A 17623-nucleotide genomic window follows, 5' to 3' on the forward strand; every position below is an offset into this window, starting at 1 on the left:
ACAGTGGGGTGGCTTTCCAGCTACACTTCACTTGTTAGAGAAGGGGACTGTGCAAAGCCCTCCCCAGCAGAGGGCCTGGGAAGGTAGACCCACTCACCTCAAACCAATGGGTCTGGCCAAAATGTTGGGGAAGATCTTTGGAAATGTGTCACTTTGACAAAGAGCAGCAGCAGGTCTGCACCGCAGGCAGCTGGGTCGAGTAGTCCTGGTGGGGGGTGGAACAGGAGAGCTCTCCCACTAATGGGCTCCCCACCAGTTCCCCTCTGTTGGGCAGGGTCTGTTCCCTGTGTGGGACTGAGGTTCCCCCACTAACCGAAACCCTGCTGGGGGTCACCCCCCTATTCTCCCTTTGCTGGACTGTGGGTCCCCCCCCTACCGCGCCCCTGCTGGGGGTCACCCCCAATTCTCCCCTTGCTGCACTGGCCCCTAGTGGGACGGAGCTCCCCAGCACACCGACTCCCCTGCTGCGGTAGTCACCGAACCTCCCTCCCCGGGCCTGGGCTCCCAGGCGGAGCGGTGGCGAGGGGCTGCGCCCCCGGCGGGGGGGGGGGGGGGGGCGGGGTCCACGCTCCCAGTGCCCCCGCGGGCCGCCGCCGCCTCCAGACGGCGCAGGGCTGGGTGCTGGCCAAGCCGGATCCAGCCCCGCGCGGCGTCGGCGGGCGCCCGGACAGGGGCAGCCCCGAGGGGAGGGATCGTCCGGGGGGCAGAAGCAGGAGCCTCCCGCCTAGTCCTTCCCCTCGCCCCGCGTGGCTCCCCCTCCCTCCGCCCGTCCCCTCCTTCCTGCCGCGCCTCCGCCCCGCCGCTCGCTCCCCGCTCAGTCCGCCGCCGCCGCCGCCGCCAGTGGAGTGTACCCGGCGGAGGACGCTGCTCCGGGGCGAGTTGTGAATGGGACTCGCCGCCCGCCGCGCGGCGGGGCGCCCAGGTGAGGCTCGGGCTGGGGCCGCCTCGGGGATGGGCGCGGGCGCGGGCTGCGGCGCGGCGCGGCGGAGGCGCTGTCTCGAGGGCAGATCGCCGCTGTCTCCCGCTGCCCGGCCCGGAGCCGAGCCGGGAGGGCGCCTCGGCGGGCGCTGGAAACTTGACAGCCGCGGGAGGCTCCGCTTGGAGGCGGCTGCGCCCCCACCCCCCCGGCTCCGGAGGACGGGCCAGCCCCGCAAGAGGACAAGCCAGAAGCTACCCCGGACGACTCTTAGTCCCAGCTGCTGGGCAAGTCTGGCGGGGCTGGAGCGGGGGCAGCGGGCTGTGGGCGAGTCAGGGCTTTTTCCCTCTGTGTGTGTGTGTGTGTGTGTGTGTGTGTGTGTGTGTGTGGTTGTGCTGGTCTTCACAGCCCCCCCAACCCGGGCAGCAGATAGCAAAAGCCATGAAGTGCAAAGCTTCCCCTTGCCACGGTGGCTCCCAACCCTGACATGCATAAGCCGAGCGAGAGGGGAAGTAGGATTGCCCGAGAGGAAAAACATCTTCTCCCAGAATGGGAAAGTGCGGGGGGGAGAGGGGGAGTGAAAACGAGCAAGACTTTGATTTTTTGCTTGTTTTTTAAATTCCTGCGGCACTAGTCACACGATGGTCTCAAGCCCAAGACTGGGCTAGTCCAAAACCCATGATGGCTTTGGTGGTCTGTGTAATCACAGCCTCAATGAAGGTGAAGCTTTAAGGCTGCAGGTCCACCTACATATGCCATTAACTTTTAGAATAAAATCGCTTCCTGTGTAATCTTGGCAGGAGCACATATTGCAGTCTGACATCATAGTTACACAAATGACTTTACCTGTCCAGAGATATGCTCCTGCATTATCTACTCTGGTTAAAAGCGTCATTTGGCCAGGCGAGGACTAAAATAAGCCAGTTGGCACATAGTGGGAAATCCTCTTTGTACTGCTGTTGAAAAGGGCACGATGTGACTCTGTAATACAATATTTACCTTTCCAAATATCTACGACAAAGGAGTCTCTCTTTAGCAACAAGAGTCACTAATTCAGAAAATGGCCTTAAATTTGGGGGAGGCTCATTGGTTTTTCACATTCCAATGGCTTGTAACTCATTGGAAATGACTTTCTTCCTGTTGATTTGTGTTGATGATATAAGTTCACAGACTATCAAACCCCTATTAAGAAATCGTGTATATATATATATATATATATATATATATATATATAATTAATCATAACATCGAATGAAAAAATACAATATATAATACAATATATCATTCCAAAGCAGAGGTACTCAGACATGTCTGGGGAAATAGGCAATATACTGTTTATTATTATTATTATTATTATTATTATTATTAATTCTGGTAATATTTCCCAGATGTGTGTGGTTTCCTGGGTAAATACCACATTTTTCCCTACTCTAGCTAAAAAGTCAATACATAAATTTTGTATTTTATAAGGGGGTTCTGAAATAATCTGAAATAATCTGAAATGAGCATAGATCAATTGCTTTTCCTCTGGGATTTGAAACACAAGTTGCTGATTTCTGAGATCTTTGCATTCTTTTTATGTGGAAATGCAGATGTTTTCTTATGAGCAAAATTTTTGTAGGACAACATCAGCACAATTGGTGATGTGAGAGATAAGCAGTGAAAAACAGGAGAATAATGCAAGATGAAGTAAAGGAACCAACCATTCATATCTTTATTCCAAGAAGCTTTGTTTTACCCCTACCACATTTCTCTATGTATGAAAGCCTAGAAAACAGAACTTCTGGACTTTCAAAGGAGTTTCCCTTGCTCTTGCAGGAGATAAACAGGAAGAACAACAAAATAAAGTTACAGTACAAACGATGACAGATTTTACAAAGAATGTAGATCTCTTTGGGGAAACAAGTTACAAATCATTTTGTGATTAGGATTTTCTGGTTGAAAAATGGAATATCCATTTAAACCTGTAATGGACATACTATAATAAGAAGAAATAAGTAAGGCTGGAGTATGCTATTTGTAGACTTCTAACAGCTTAAACTTTGCTAAAATACGCAAAGTCTGCTTGTAGAAGTGGTTTTTGTTGTAAAAAAGCGTAACTATCTGGTCTAGATCATTACTACAAAAGTGATTACTATAAACTGTGTTAATATATGGGATAAGTAATTGCAATTTCTGATGAGCTATTTCTGAATGAACACCTTTGAAGAGGTCGATTCAGAGAGTAGATGATAAAATGAAATTGTTTGTGTTGCACATTTGGAGTAATTATAAGAGTTAGAAAGACTCTCTCTTTTTTATTTTTGATAAAATACATTTTTATGTGTTATGCAAGTTCAAGTGCAACGAAGGTAGTATGTTCATGAAGTTTGAAGTATTGCTTTTTGTTCAATTCAGGATATATGTATGAACTTTTGAGTTGGGTTAGCTGTGGAGTTCCATTTTCCACAGATCACTGAAACAAGTAATAAGACTAAGCAGAATATATTTTTGCTACAGTATACTTAAAAGGATATTCTTTGTAATTCAAGTATTGACCACATTTGTATAGTGATATAATGCAATTTCAAACTTCTTTAGATGTTAGTTCTCTTTGTTGCTTAGTGTGTCTCTGTTAAAATTATATGAATCCATTTTGTGAATCTTGTCTTTTTCCATCAGCTCTTACTGTGTGAGAAATAATACTTGCATCTTGACTTGTTTTGCCCAAAACCATTAAGCAGCATACCTACAAAATGTATTTGTTGGTGGTAATGCCTCGAAATCTGTACATAAAGCTCAGACTCGATAGGCATTTCTAATAATCAGATTTCTTTACAAATTGGCATTTGGATTTTCATGGTCCCTTTGTTGGGCCCATTTCAAAGCCCATTGAGAAAAACGGAAGGGTTCCAACTGTCTTCAAATGGACTTTGAATCTAACCTAATTCGATGCATGTGTTTTAAAAAGGGGTCATTTTATACTTGAGTACTGTCGTCTCATTTCCTTGTCTTACTCTTTGTGTTCATATTTTCTCAATGGCACTACTAATAAGTTGAACAATACTGAAGGTATCAAATGTCAATTGTTACAATTCTTCCAGTGACATCGAGTGACGGTGGGGAGGACTTTGTGTATGTGAATCATATTACTGAAGATATTTTTGGGGGGTGGGGGGGAGGAGGGGAACTTCCAAATCATTCTCCTCAGATATATAGTTATTTTTTGTTTCAAATACTGTCCTCCAAAACTGCATAGATGGGCTTGCCACCCCCTGCTCCCTATTTTATTTTTTGTTGGGGGGTGGGTGTATACACGCGCGTGCACAAATTGTCTGAAGTCATTACAAGATTAATGCATGGTTATAAGATTATATTTGATGTATTTTAAGTCAGAATATTGATTTGATTAAAAGATCTCAAATTTTGGAAATTGTTGTTACAGTACTAATATTTGTTAGTGCCTAAGAAAGTGATCAACAGGTCTCTGGAACTGCTTAATAACTGGTTTTTAACATTATAGCAGTTTGAATCCAGAAGGCATTTTCTGCAGTTTCCTCTGGATTTACTAAGCTGGACATTGTATAGTTTAACATCTCTGAAATCACTGTGGTAGTATAGAAATAATAGCTGTGAGTCTGTTTCTTTCATGTGTCACCGTAGATGAAAATTTGGGGCACTCCAAATTTGGTGATAATTCTTTCAAAAGCATTACTCTTGTGAGCACTAGAGGGCACTGATGCTCTTCTCTAAATCACTTCTTGTGGCCCATCTGCTTCTCAGGGCACTATGAAAAGAGGTTTTGTTACTACCAGCATTGCAGGCCCTCTCAGGGGAGACAGAATTCAATCTAGCTGTGGTTCAGGCTAATGCTCAGGCAGTTTGTCAGGATTAACATCTTTCTAGTCAGTGGATCGTGTTACCTTCAGCATCATATTACCACCTTGGAGTTCACTACAAAGTTTTGAAATCATGTAACTTTAGATTGTCTGAGGAATGACACAGCTGGAGTCTAGGTGTAAAATAAATAGTATCAGTTCTCCCAGCAGCAATGATTTTAAGGGATTTGCTATCTTTCTCTGGCTTCCAAAAATAGCATCAACCCATGCTATGAGCAAGGAAGTAAATGTAAAGAGATGGAGAGAAGAGAAGTGTAATACAATAAAAAATACTGCTAATATTTTAATAATCTCTTCACAAATTCTTCCCAGTCATGGAGGATATTGGGAAAAGACTGAAAGACAATGTAAGAAAGGGTTAGGGTTATAAGAAATAGACATGCATTTAATATTCAAAACGGCAAATTCTGCTCTTATGTCAAGTTCCTCTGAGTTCATGTCAGTGTAACTGAGAACGGTATTTGGCAAAAAACATCCGTTTGGTCTAAACTTTGGGTCGCTGAATTCAAAAGGATGTATGACTGATTCTTGAAAATAAGCCATTACTAATAGATAAAGAAATGACATGTAACAAGGTATTGATTTTAAAATGTGAATTATTGCCATACGAAACTGTAAATCAGTCTGCAGTAAGTCCAGTGCATAAAACTTCTGATTCCAGTATTCGTCTCTATTTGGGCTGAAATTTAGATTCATGACCTGAAGTCTAGATAAGAGTGTAATGATGATACAATTATATTATATTATTTAATTAACTCCAAATATAAATTGTATATGTTTTTCTGTACTCGTGTGTAACGATCAGAGAGAGCTGCTGCATATTTAGTGAGAAAATGATGATTAGCCCTGTACAGATGTATTGGGGAGCAGAGTCCCTTTCCTTCCCCAACCCCAGTACACCCATGCAGAAAGCATCTATAATGATGTTAGCTGAGGTCAAAGTGAATGGATGGTTAACATTGTTAGTGGTACTTAAAGTGTCCCAAGGGAACATCTAGGTGTGGTTGTTTCATCTGCAGTGTCTTCCCACTTTGCAAGCCAGCTAACATTCACAGGCTGATACCAAGTGGAGCAGCCAGGATTGCTGCTGGCTCCTTTGCAGAAGAAGGCATTATCTCTTCCTCTGTTGACAAAGACATAATGCTTCCTGCTGCAACTGGCTGGGTGGTGCACTGGTTTCCAAACCTCCGGGCCCTGCAGTGCTCAGCTGGTTCCAAGAGCCATAATTTAGCTCTTCAGTTTTAAAATGCTGTCATAAGCAAATGTTAGTTTGTGGCTTCAGATGCTTGCAATGAACAAGAATTCTCACCATTTTGAATCAGCTGAAGAATTCATCAAAATTTGTAATTGTATTGGGATGGATACTGAGGTCAAGCAGTAGAAATCAATTGAAATGTCTTTTAGGACCAAGAAGGAAATGAAGCATAAAAAAGAGGATGCAGGTGTTTCCAAAATAATACTGGTCAAACACCACTATACATTTGCAAGAATACCTTATTGTTATAACGGTGGCTTAGTAACTTCATCACCAAAGCTTAAAACACATCAAAATGGGCAGGTAGATCATAGCAACCATATGAGTAATAACACAATTAGTGAGAGATTAATTAATATTTGTTGTGAAGCAAACAACATTGAGCAGAACTCCTGCTGATGCATTTAAAACAGAATGAGCCCAAGTACAGAAAATATCAATATAGCTAAGACATAAATACATGTGAGATTTTTGCATTACTGGACTTGTAAGTGACCGCACTGGCTCTCATTGAAAGCAGAGGCAGAGAGCAGAGCCATTGATGCCAATGATCACATTGCTCATAGGCTGGAGTAACATACCCAAAAAAATGAAATTCAACATTCTTTATAAATACAATTTGCAGATTTTGTGTGAAGTGACAGTTTGACTGCAGTTCCGTTTACCCACTTGTCACATACAGCTCTGACAATGAAAATTTTCCTATGCTGCTCCACAAACATGCCTCAGTGACTCCAGTTCTAGGGAGACCCTGTATCTAAGAGTTTACTTTATTCTTCGTAGACACACAACTCTTGGTCTCCCCCACCAATGAAACTAGCAACTGGGGGCAACAACTAGGATTTGATCATACGGACATTATGTCTGCTTGGAACAGGACTAAGAGCACCATTTCATTTCAAATGCAGCACTAAACATCTACAGTCATTGCCAGTTAGGGCCAGATTAAAAAGATGCCTTATCCTGTTACCTTCCTCTTGAGCTATCTAGCCTGTTGAAGACATGCTTCAAATGTATTGCATTTCAGGGGTCATAAATTTTGCACAATACCTACTTGCTAGTGTTATCTGTTTGCCTTTGTAGTTCTGCATAAACTAATGCTCCAGAACCTTATTCCATTGCAGTTTTTCTCCCAGTGAGGCTACTGGAGCATACTTTCAAATAAAATAAAAATCCAGAAACACATTCTGTCTCAGTGGTTAAGTTAAATAGTTAATTATATGCACACACATCATTCTGCCAAGAATAAGTCAGTTGAGAGTAAACTAAAAATGATAACTCTATTTGGACAGGAGACTAAACCCTATTTCTTGAATGCTAAACTGTTTGGTTACTATATGTATATGTTCGCATAAAGTGATACATTTAAATAGTTGTCCTGCATTGATTTAAAGTAATTATCTCCAAGATCTTGGCTGTCCCTAATGAATTACTACTATATTAGCCCCTTTCCCTTTTTCATCCACTAATTTAATTTTGTGTCTAGATTTGTAAGGCGAACAAAATAAATGGATTTTGTGTGAAAGCAATCTAGAATTACATATTAAAATGCTAGTGTGATTTCTTTTAAAAAATGACTACTGTGCAAGAATAATTTAAACCATCATTAGTCCTTGGATAATTAGTCACATATTTAAGTCCTTTTTAAAGGGGATTTCATTTTTTTAACTTCTACAGCATAAAAAGGACACCAATTTTAAATTGTTTTATAAAAAATGAATTTAAAAGTTATGCATGGGTTTTAACGAATTAACTAATTACTCCTTTAATAAACTTTATGATATAAGAATTTTAAATAAGCACCTCGCTCATTTGGTATTTGAAACTTTAGTGATGGTGTTAAGAACAAATGGTTCTAATTGGCATACCTTAAGTTTTTCTTCTTGAATAGTTATGGCTAGTATTTGTTTTATGTTTTATGATTTATGTTAATAAATGCAAACTTTCAGCAGCTGTCTGGTTACTTTAGGCTAGTTTGTGATACCCTGATTTATTTTGATTCCACGAGGCGTTCCATTAACTTCAGTGGGACTTCTGGGTGGTAAGGCATTGTTGAACATACATAAATAAACCAGACTATGGGTCTTTAATAAAAGTTGAATTTCTTCAGATTATCATTTTGGACTTCCATGGAACAAAAGCCAATCCTTATTTACAGAATACTTACTGATACTGTACTACAATTGAGCATTTATAGCTATCCAGAAGCTCATTATGGTTCACTAGTCAATATGGCTTTAATTATTTTTCTTTATTGGAAATAATTTGGACTCAAGACAGCAACTCTTGTAATCATTTACTGACAAAAAGAATGCACTGGGTTGAAATTATATGCTGTTGTCAGATTAATCCAATGTATATGCTGGCATGCCAATCTACTGCATGTGATTCTCCCCACCCTATCATTAAGGATGAGCAAACCAATACAGCAAAAATAAGAATCAAGTCAAACTTTCAGCAAAAATTTCCAGTGAATCTGAACAGAATATGTTTAAAGATAACAGTTCCTCACTATTTGCCAGTATTTTATTTTATTTTATTTTTGCAAGAGGCCATCTAAGACCTGATGGTGTTGATGACATAACTTACAGAAATTTACCGTGCTTGCAAGAGTTTGATCTGAGGTGTAAGAATTTCAGAGAATTTGAACAGAGTTTGAAATGACTAATATCAGAATTTGTGTGTGTGTGTTTTATTGATTTATATTTCCATAGTTGTGCGAAATGGTGGATTTAAGATTGCTTTATTCTTTTGGGTTTTACATTTTCACAGTGGTGGGAAGTTATGGGTTGTCAAGCAATAATCTCATGAGATTAAACGCTGAGGTGAAAAAATTAATGCTTTGTAACTTTTGAAACATATCACAATCACATGTTATTATATAGAGGATTAATATCCTTAAATAAGTTCTCAATAATTTTTTTCTTATCTTGTATCTAAATTTTAAATATTATAGATGGTCATATTTTTGCTGGTTTATGGTGTATGGTTAAATCAACATTAACTAATATAAATCTGATTTTTCCAACCCTCATCGTATTCTACTTCCATTTAAAACTTGCAGCCCAGAGAACATATCTGATCAATATGTGCTCCTATAGTTTTTCTTTGGGGCTGTGATGCTAGATTCTATGTATTGCACCAAGCGAATCATAGTACATTGCTAGAACACTATGGCTTTCATATGAAAGTCCTGTTCAAGTAGTAAGAACAGTGTTAAATGTCAGACTGGATGACCCAAAGGCCCCCTTCTCACCTTCAAAACCTATGGCTATGTCTATATTACAGGGTTTTGTTGACAGAAGTTTTTGTCAGAAGATACCTTCCAACAAAACTTCTGGCAACAGATCATGGCCAAACTGCCAACTGGATGACAAGAGTGATCGGCACAAAGCAGCCAGACTGCCTGGCCACTCTGTTGGCAAAATGGCCATCCGGAAGCATAGCAGACAGGACTGCCTGGTGTTCCAGAAGCCCTTTCTGTAGACAGGGGGCCTCCCCAGGACATCCAGACCAGCTTTCTGTCTACAGATCTCTGTCAACAGAGGCATTATGCCTTGTGGGGAGTGGGCTATAACTCAACAAAAGTCAACAAAAGTTCTGCTTTCTGTCAATTTACTGTCAACAGACTGCCTTGGGAATCTGCTTGCTCCCTGAGTTTTGTTGTCAAAACCCTCTAGTGTAGACATAGCCTAAAAATCTAAGAATTATTCAGTTTTCAAGTGAAATATGATTCATTTTGCAAACAGTGGAGGCCCACTGACTATTTGTGCCTAATTGTCAACTTTGAAATGTTGAATATTTTGCACTTTTTAGAGGAAGATAGATGTTGTGTGTTTCAGGAAAGAATCCGTATGTTAAAAATTAAGTGCCCAGCCACTATAAAAAAGATAAATTTGCAACTTTCATCACCATCTTGAACCCTTCACTTGCACTCTTTTGGACTATGTCTACACAGTGTCTGGGTCTACACTAGCATCCCTCCTTTCAGAAGGGAGATGCTAATGAGACACTTCAAGATATGCTAATGAGGCACTGCAATGAATATGCATAATGGTGGCAGCGGCACTTTGAAAGTGCCGCTTTCGATTGCATGTGGCTCTTCTACACAGGGTCCTTTCGAAAAGGACCCTGTGTAGATGAGTCAAGCGCGATCAAAAGCAGCACTTTTGAAGTGTTGTGGCTGCCATTATGCTAATGAGGCACTGCACATTCATTGCAGCACCTCCTTAGCATATCCTGAAAAGTGTCATTAGCATCCCCCTTTCGAAAGGGGGGTGCTAGTGTAGACATAGCCAGCGATTGCTATTTTGGGATATAAATGTATACTGAAATAGAAATGCTGCGACTTTTCTCTGCACTCAAAATAGCGTGCCTTTTTGAGCATGATATTCCAGTTCCTGTACACCTCGTCATGCAAAGGATAATGGAACTTTCAAAATAGCTGCTTATGCCAATCTTCAGTACTATTTGGAAGGCGCCAAGTTCAGAATAAGGAATTTCAAAATAATTTACCCAATTTGCATATTGCTCTCTTCTTGTCTGCGTAGCATCTTTTGGATAATTTCAAAGAAAAGGTGGAAAAGATCCACTCTGAGCTTCCCTTATGCTCCTCTCTAGCACCATCTTCTCCTTCCCTCTTGTTATCCCCTCAGATGAGTCCTACTTTTTTCCTCCTCTCACTCTTTCAGATGGGCCGTGTCTACACTAGCCCCAAACTTCGAAATGGTCACGCAAATGGCCATTTCGAAGTTTACTAATGAAGCGCTGAAATGCATATTCAGCGCTTCACTAGCATGCGGGCGGCCGCAGCACTTCGAAATTGACGCACCTCGCCGCTGCGCTGCTCGTCCCGATGGGTCTCCTTTTCGGAAGGCCCCGCCTACTTCGAAGTCCCCTTATTCCCATGAGCTGATGGGGTCCTGATTTCTGTCAGTCTCTTGGATATCTCCTCTCAATATCTTGCTATCAACAGTAAACAGAACATGGCCAGACTGAATTCATCTCCTCACTCACCTCCTCCATTCTTTGTAGATACTGCCAGTGTTCCAACTTTGGGGCCATCTTTGACAACTTTTTCCCCCCTTGTCGGTGCATCCTAATATGTTTGAATGCTGCCACTCGTTTCTGCACTGTCTATAAGGCCCATTCTGTTTCTGTCTGTTCAGACTGCAGGTTCAGGCCATGGTAATCCCTCTATCTTGATTAGCATAACCACATCCCCTCTAGACTCCCAGACTCCCATATCATCCTGCACAGTCCATTTAAAATGCTTATGCCAAGATTATATTCATTGCCAGGTGGTCTAATGATGTCAACCCCCCTTGATTCATTCCCCTCACTTCCACTTCTCTACAGCACAATATTTATACCTCTTGTCATCACTTTTAAGGCCTCTTCATTGCCAGGCTTGTCTCTTTTTGCATTGCCCTCCCTTCCCCTCTTCCTCCATCATAGACACCAGCCTCAATACTCCATGCATCTATTTCAGTGGCAAACACATTTCTTCCTGCTGTCCAGTCCCCAGCATGTGTGGAGTGCCTTGGCTAAGCTGATCTGAAAGTCCCCACCCTTTCCTCTTTCAAGTCCATCCTTAAGAACTACTTCCGCTATGAAATCTAGAAGAAATTTTGTAGGACATCCCTTTATGCTATAAATAAAATCAATATAGGAAACCACTCAGTCTCACCTCTTTAGTACAACACATTGTGTGCTGGTTTTTACTGTATAATCATTCAATTTTAGATGCTATCTGAATCCTTTTTATGCTTGTTACCCACTCATGGGTACACATTGCCAAGTTTGTAGACACCAAAGCTTAGGGTTCTGGCTACCTTTCGCTTTTGCTAGATACTTGGAAAGCTAATTGGTGCAGCTAGAACTAATAACTAACATTATATTGTGCTTTCATAAACTCCCACTTTAGTTAGCTAATAACCTTCAATCCTCCCAGCATGTAAATAATATGATACTCTTGCAAACTGATAAAGGGTCAAGCTATTACAGAAAAAATGATATTTTACCTTAACTTACTCTCCCATCATTCTTAAATTGATCTGCTGTACATCTTATGGATAGTATGTGATGCAACTGGGACTGTTACAGTTAGAGTGGCAGAAACTTTTGGATACAGTTTCACCCTTGCATCATAGTTTCCAATTTGTTCATGTGCTGCTTTTTAGTGATGTTGGAACATATACAATGCTGTAACACCACCAGTGCCAGTGAATTCTACTGAAGCACAAAATCCATACGCTGTCTCCATACCCCAGGAGGGTTTTGTAATTCTTTAGTTTGTACAAAAGCATCTTCTGACAGTAAATGGAAAACACTATGAAAGATAAAAATCAAGGCACATTTTTATATGCTAGAATATTGAGTAACCCTTTAGCTTGACAAATGAAGATACACAGCACATACTTTGGCTACAGTTACACTAGCAAGTTTTGCCAACAAAACCCCAGTTTTGTCAACAAAACTGGTGGGGCATGCACACACAAAATAGGATTTGTCAACAGTACCTTGACAAAATGCAGCACTTTTGCTGGCAGCTTTGTTCCTCGAAACTTTGAGGCATGACACTACTGTTAACAGATTCTGTGGACGAAAAACTGTATGGACACTCTGGCAGGGGGTGGAGGGGGGGTCCTTCTCTGGACAAACAGGGCATCCAGAACAATGGACAGCCCTGTCTGCTATGCTTCCAGGTGCCTGTTTTGTTGAGAGAGCCAATGGGCAGTCCCACAGCTCTGTTGACACAGTAGAGCACTCTCCCAATTTGGTTTTGTGTGTGGCTGTACTCTGTTAAGAGAAGTGTTGTCAGGAAATCTCTTCCAACAGTGATTTCTGTCAACAGCTTGCTGTATTGTAATAGTAGCCTTAGAAAATTACAGAATTTTGCTCCTTGTTTGGCTATGTCTACACTAGGATGTTTTGTAGATAAAACTGGAGTTTTGTCAACAATACTTGTGGAGCATCTACAGACAAAATGTGTATTGTCGACAGAAACTGTTGACAAAAAAGCTGTGTAGATGCTCTGTGTGTCTCTTTTGTTGACAGAGCAAAGCAAAAGATCGATTCACTCTTATATATAGATGTGATCTGTCAACAGAAGTTTTGTTGTAACATCTCTTGTGACAGTAACTTCTGTAGACAGATGCTTCTAGTCTAGACATAGCCTCTATGTTCAGAGTAGAAGTCCTCAAAGGAGCTATGGCAGTGAACTGGTAGGCTTCCAATTATTGGATAAGTGGATTCTTAAAATTAGTTATATGAACAGAAGAGAGCCTTTGGAACAATGAATCTTCATTATTTGTCCATTAAAATTAGTCAGATTGGTTAAAAAGAAAATAAACGTAATTGTATAAGCCTTAATTCGGGGGAAGAAAATCTCTTTTCAGGAAGCATTTAAGAGTGTGCTTAAAGCTAACCACATGCTTCTGTGCTCTTCTGAATCAGAGCTTAGTTTTAGTTGAAGAGCTCATGATGGAAATGTAGACTAGTCACTGGATCAGCAGTGGAACTCCCTTCGTTTCCCAGTATAGGCAACAGGACAAATAAGGGCCTAAGAATTGAACTTCTGGATTTAGATTTTCAATATTGCTAACAAACCACCCTCAGATTTGCTTATTGTTATAGTGTGGTTGTTTATATGTGTATAGTTATTTCTTTTTGTATGATTAAGTAAGGCTTCAGCCTACATCAGTTATACAGAGAAAATGTAAACAAGGAATTTGTTGAAAAATGTTCTGTTGTTTGCAACAAAGATCCCTGGAGCAGTATATTATGTACTGTATGTTGTGCAATCAGTGTCTGTTTATGTAAGTAGTATATGGATTAAATTCTGCCTATGGTCATGCTAGTGTAAATCAGATTAACTCCCTTAACTTTAGTGGATTTATTCTGATTTGCACCAGTATTAGTGAAGAAGGGATTTGGTCCAACATTTTAAACCATTTTTGTTTATTACATTACCCATTTTTACAATAGTAACCTCTGTGTAGGAATATCTTTTCTGAATAGAACATGTTTGAAGCTAGCTGTATTTGGCATGCAGTCCACACACTATCATTTGTGAGAAATTGCACTAATATAACTTTAATTTTCCAATCAAATTGAACAAGAAATGAGTTTGGCTGAAATAATCAAGTCTATAGCGTAAATGCCAACTCTGATACTTAACCAAGACATGATAGTTGCTTGTTGTCGTGACCTTGGTTTTTTTAATGTTTAGCTAGAGGTTCAAAAGGGTGCTAGCTGTAATTACTCCGTTCATAGGGTTCTGTAGGCCATACTCTCAGCGGACTTGAACAAAATTGCCTACATATATCAGCTTACTGACTAACTGTGCAACAATCTATATTTTATTCTCATAACCATTAAATGCTGTTTTATGACCATTGTTAATTGACAATTCAACCTTCCTGAACTTCCTTTTTAAAAGTAAAACAAATCGTCTTGTTCTGTTTTGAGGGAGGTAGATGTACGGTGATGTTTATAATAATTGGCTTGTTGTTTGATGTTCTTCTTTTATACTGAAAAAGTGAACAAAAACAGTATTTTCACATTAAATGGCTACAAGATTATGATTTTTCCAAGACTTTAAAATTAGTCATTTTTTCTTTAAGAAATTACCACTTATTCTTCAAAAGTTGTCTGTTTTCACCTGCAAAATAATCCAATTTTATTAGACACAGACCCATGTTCAAATTCAATAAGGAAATGAATGCATAAAATATTTAATGTGAGAAGCTAAGTTCCTTGGAAATATTCCACACACCACCTCTAAATACGTCTGACACTATTTTATTCTCTGAGTAACTGTTTTGGGCAACTTCCTATCTCATTTGTAATTTGCTTATGTATACAGTGCCTATGATCATGGATTAAATAAATTTCCCAGGAAACATTAGCGTTCTGTACCACTCTCCCAATATCATGCATATTTTTCCTTTGAGGCTTCTCAAATGGCCACAAGCTTCATTACCCAACAAATTAGTAACATATCCAATGTTTTAAATGCAAGTTGTGAATTTCTATCTATAGTCACGTGCACAAAATTATGTGCCTGTTATCTTTGGTAAACCAGGCTTACTCATCATAAATTCTTATTTCTTAAGTCTGTGCCTTATGAACTGAAATGCCAGAATAAATGACACAATTCCTTCCCACCCCTATTCTGTTAAGGAAGGACAGCTTTCTGCTACTGGAGTCTTCTCTCAAACCTGCATTCCGTGGATTTTAGCAGCGTAGTGAAGAGGTAATTTCCATAGTCAGTCTCTAATGTTAATAAGCGTGTCAAATGATAGCTCCCTACACTTCAATCATGCCTTATATTAGCCCTTTTTAGTGACCTTGCTAGCCTCTAGAAGAGATAACAGATTGCATGGGGAGAGATGCAGGTCCTCTTCTTTGGGTAAACTTGTAACCATCTTTTTCAGCAGTGCAGATAGGTTGAGGAAAGAGGATTGGAGCCATATTAGATTTGCTTTTGGATTCAGTTTGGAAGCTGCATCAGTGCTTGGAGTTGGGTTTGTTGCTCACAGCATCAAAAATCTTCAGAGTTGCTGTCATATTATATCAGATATAACTGGTAGAATCTTTCTACGCTTATCGTCTCAGAATGTTTAACTATGTATGGCAGATGGCAGATTCTCAGAAGGTCAAGTCAAGAGGCTCCCATAAAATATTGCCCCACTGTGACATATTCTGAGTTCCAAGCCATGCACGCAATTGTAAAAATGCAGGAGTGAAAGACTGACTAATCTATTAATTTATTTTTTTCATTAAAATAAGATATTTCTCCTAACCATATCCTATGAAATAGGCTGAACCATCTGGTCAATACACTTTTATTAAGCTTCATTTTGTTAGAAACACTGCAGTTTATCACAAGTTTAAAAAGTGCTCAAGTTGTGTTGTTTGAAAAGACAGCTGGAAAATGCTGAGGTGCAAGGTGGGAGAGGTAATGGCTCAATTTCTGCTGGTGAGAGAGAGAAACTTTTGAGCTACAGGTTCCAGGAAAGATAGTCCTAATATCACAGCTAAATGTGAAGTGAAACACATTATTTAGCATGAGTAGTGAGTGCATGCTCTAAGGGATAATTCAAGGTAGACTGGCCTATCAACACCTCTGTCATCATAAGACAAAGGGTGGGGTTAGTGAGTTGTAATAAGCCATAATTCCAGTGTGTCTTGTAGTCCACAATTTTTGGTTTTAAGCAGTTTAAGCACCCAGGATTGTGCTTGAAAGTGTTGTGGAGGTTTCCTTTGAGGGTGTGGGCCAAAATGTCAGACAAAAGAGTGATTGCTTTGTGAAAAGTGTTCTTCCACAGGTGATAGGAAATCTTGTCTCGTCTTACCAGCAAAAGTTGGCCCAATAAAAGGTATTTCCTTACTCACCCTCTCTCTGTAATATCCTAAGACTGACCTGGTTACAGATATTCTGTGTACAATTTGGTAAATGCTGAACTTTTTGTGAAACCTTTTGTATTTCAAAGGCAAGGTAATTATTTTTTTTAAATTATTTAAATTGCCTCATTGAAGACATCATTTCTTGCAGGGATAGTTATGCAGACTCTAGAGAGGGGATAGTAATGAGACCTGTTTTCTCTGGGATCATCTGCAACAGCAAAAATCTTGCTCCTCTGTATTCCATAGCTCCATGTTCTTCCTCGAGTGTCCCCGTGGGTGCTCCACGATAGGTGTCGGGCTCGCCCCGGTGCCGCAAGTCGGATCTTTCCAGCAGTTTTTGCCGGCGCGCGCATGCGCCGGCGCGCGCTGCTCCCTTGCACGCTCCCGGCCACATGCGCGATCTGGTCCCCGCCAGTTCCTCTTTAACCGCCATCGGCTGCAGATGGAATCCGCTCAGGCTATGGCCAGAGTTAGCGTATTTAATGTTTTTAAAGTGTTTAGAGTTTCTTTTTCAATCTTTTAGCTTAAGTTAGCTTGTTATTGTTTTCAAAAAAAAAAAAAAGAAAAGAGAGTAGAAAGTAAAGTTTTACAGCCTTAGTAGCAAGCGGAGCAGCGGAGGCCTGGGGACGTAAGGCCATTAGGCCTCCTGCCGCAGCAGGCTGAGTCCGAGAGGGGAACAGGCACAGAGAAGGTGCTAAGTACCCTATTAACAACTCAAAGACTCACCACAATGTCCTCTTCAGGATTCAAAAAGTGTGAGTCATGTCGCAAAGAGATGCCGGCCTCCGATGGGCACAGTCAGTGCATTAGGTGCCCTGGGGAATCTCATGTCACCCAGAAATGCTCCTTCTGCACAAAGCTTACAGCCAGAGCAAGGAAGGACAGAGAGATGCGGCTGAAAATGCTGCTCTTTGACAAGGCCCTCCAGCCAGACGTGCCGGAGCAGCCTTAGCAGGAGGGACCCGCAGGGGCCCATAAAAGGAAAGCTGCTTCCCTAACCCCATCAGCGCAAAAACGGAGGAAGCTTTCACCAACCCGATCCCTGCCGGCAGCCACAGTGAGCAGGACGGGTGGAGCGCATAGCCCCCAGCCGCAGTCACAGCTGAGCGGCGGCGGCGCGGAGACGCACGTGGCAGAGGCTGAGCCTCCGATAATCAACCG

General features: G+C 41.0%; 1 protein-coding gene across 4 annotated transcripts in view; it reads left to right on the forward strand.

Moving 5' to 3' along the window:
- The first annotated feature begins 660 nt into the window (after positions 1-660).
- Positions 661-17623, forward strand: part of CDH11 (cadherin 11) — a 138533-nt gene continuing 121570 nt past the window's right edge. For 3 of the 4 annotated variants that reach the window (XM_075008323.1, XM_075008328.1, XM_075008324.1), the window contains exon 1: positions 661-922. The gene's annotated coding sequence lies outside the window, so the exon portion shown is untranslated. Of the gene's footprint in view, positions 923-1133; positions 1204-17623 lie in introns of those variants that run through there. The other variant, XM_075008325.1, reaches the window with a different exon arrangement.

The sequence above is a fragment of the Carettochelys insculpta genome, chromosome 14 (assembly GCF_033958435.1).
Source record: "Carettochelys insculpta isolate YL-2023 chromosome 14, ASM3395843v1, whole genome shotgun sequence".
NCBI classification, from domain to species: domain Eukaryota; kingdom Metazoa; phylum Chordata; order Testudines; family Carettochelyidae; genus Carettochelys; species Carettochelys insculpta.